At 37.1% G+C, this 2,707-nt stretch overlaps 1 pseudogene; it reads right to left on the reverse strand.

Moving 5' to 3' along the window:
* Positions 1 to 985: 985 nt before the first annotated feature.
* LOC102847053 lies at positions 986 to 1,918 on the reverse strand (annotated as a pseudogene).
* Between the last annotated feature and the right edge of the window lie 789 nt (positions 1,919 to 2,707).

Below are 2,707 nucleotides of genomic sequence, written 5' to 3' on the forward strand. Positions count from 1 at the left end.
ATTAGTATTTTAATTTTTTATAGTATTTTTAATTTTTATATAAAAGCAGAGACATTATCTATTTCTCCTCTATCTCTCTCACACACACATGCACACATGCGTGCACTCACAAACACACACACACACTCACGAATGAAACCTTAATAGTACAGAAAAGATTATACTTCTTTTAAAATTGCTTTTTAAAGAATATTTATTTTTAAAAATTCAAAGTGATACAACTATATGTATATTTTTCAATTTGTATAATTTGTCCTTATTTACTCAGTAGAATTATTCTTTGAATAGTTACAAAGATTCTTACCACTGGACTGAGAGACAGCATCATAATAATATATGGAGAAAAAATCAACAACTTCAACAACTTCATCAACTTCATCTTGTTTGGATCCACAATTAACTCTCTATGTACCAACAGTCAGGTAATCAGATGCATTGCACTAGGAAAGTCTGCAGTTAGAGACATCTCCAAATTTTGAGGAGTAGTGATGTCAGTTTGAGGACTAAGTTACGTCTGATTCATGCCATGGTCTGTCTGATCACTTGTTAGGTATCTGAGAGCTGAACAATGCATAAGGATGACAGAAAAATAATTGATACCTTTGATACTGTGGTGTTGGAGAAGAGCACTGAACATTGCATGGACAGCCAAAGAACAAGCAAATATATTTTGGAGATGGTGCAGTCAGAGTCCTCTCTGGAGGCAAAGATGAAAAGGCTTTGCTTTTCATACTTTGGTCTTATTGCTAGGATGGGCTATTCCTTGGAGACAGACTTGATGCTCTGAAAGTCAGAAGGTCAGGGAAGGAAAGGATGACCCTCGAGCAGGTGGATTTATATGATTACTACAGCAACGGGTTCTAATATGTCTGGAAGCGTGAGGATGACTCAGGATAGGACAAGGTTCAGATCTATTTGCTCATAAGCTTGTTAAAGGTCATACTGGACTCAATGGACCTAACAACAAGAACAACAACATTCCTATTTAAAGTAACATTTTGTGCTTCAGTTTTTTCCAAGCCTCTTTCACATCTTTATTCCGCAGGCTATAAATCAGAGGATTTAACATTGGAATGACAAGAGTATAAAACAATGAGGTTGTTTTGTCTTGATCCAGGGAATAGGCAGAGCTGGGCCGGAAATACATAAAGAGGATAGTTCCCTGGAAAACTGCAACAACAGTTAAGTGAGAGGTGCAGGTGGAGACAGCTTTGAACCTCCCCTCAGCAGAATGAATCTTTAAGACTGAGAGAAAAATGTAACAGTAAGAGACAAGAACCCCTGAAATGGTACTCAGTTCAATGAAGCCAAAAACAGTGAATAACACCAGCTCATTGACCTGAATATCAGAACAAGATAGGAGGAAAAGTGGAGGTAAATCACAGAAGAAATGGTTGATTTCGTTTGACCCACAAAAACATAAGCGGAAAGTTAAGATTGTATGTAGCAAAGCGTCCACCGTGCCCACCAGGTAAACTCCTGCCGTCAGCATGGATCATACCCTGCTGGACATGGTCACTGTATACAGCAAGGGATTGCTGATGGCCTTGTATCGATCAAAGGCCATCACTGCCAGCAGGAGACTCTCGGAATCCACACAGAGACATAAGGTGAAGAACTGCAAAATACAGCCAAAGAAATGAATTGACCTCTTCCTGCCAAAGATGTCCACTAACATCTTAGGTCCAATTGCTGTGGAATAGCAGAGGTCACAGAATGAGAGATGGCTTAGAAAAAAGTACATAGGTGTTTGGAGCTGGGAATCCACCCTAGTTAAAATAATCATCCCGAGATTTGCTATGAGAGTAATAATATATACAACTAAAAATATGGTGAATACAATAGGCTTGATCTTAGGGTTATTAGTAATCCCTAAGAGTTGGAATTCAGTCACGGAGGAACAATTTTCTTTATCCATTTTTTTCCCCTCTCTCTGTGTTCTAAACGGCTGCAAAATAAGCAAGAAAAAAAAAAAACAGGAAAAAATTTAAGTCTGTGAAACTTCCTTAAACATTCTTTAAGGTAGAACACATTTTATAAACTGCCTCTTAGTACTCAGAAACTAGATATATACAACAATAGAGACATTATTAGATTGTTGAATGTGTTAAAATACTTGAAACAGGCATTTCAGGCACCTCAATTCTAAATCCGTATGACATGCCTGCTATATATATATAGCATTTGCACTCAATCTATTATTGTCGGGAATAGTTTTAAAGAAAAGTAACCCAAAGTACAGGATCAAAAAGACTTAACAGAACAAATTACACTAAAAGACAAAGAATGAGAAAAGCTGACTAAGAATGGCAAAAGCCAGCAGACAGGGCCTTAGATAAATAGAAGTTGAAAAAAGGAAGAGTTATCATATATATTGTATTCCTCCCCCAAAACAACTGACTTTAAAGCTTCAACAACCATGAATGGTATTTCACATAAACTAAAACATTACCCTTTGTTGTAAGGAATGCTGGGAGTGCAGTCTATTGTGTGTTAAATGTCTAATCAAGTGGGGAGGGGCGGATCTCCTCCCACATGTGCAGCTTCTGAAGCTCAATACAGGGTCACCATGAATATAACTAAGCTGTACAACAGTAGTTTTGTTTTTATTTATGGTATTTACGGCTTTAAGTATGTAAGTAAACAAAATGAAGAGTCTTTTATTAATTTTCCTGTCCTAATTCATCTCTTCTTCGCCAGGATTTCA

Source organism: Elephantulus edwardii, unplaced genomic scaffold, assembly GCF_000299155.1.
Source record: "Elephantulus edwardii isolate Elephantulus edwardi_28Jun2011 unplaced genomic scaffold, EleEdw1.0 scaffold00389, whole genome shotgun sequence".
NCBI classification, from domain to species: Eukaryota; Metazoa; Chordata; class Mammalia; order Macroscelidea; family Macroscelididae; genus Elephantulus; species Elephantulus edwardii.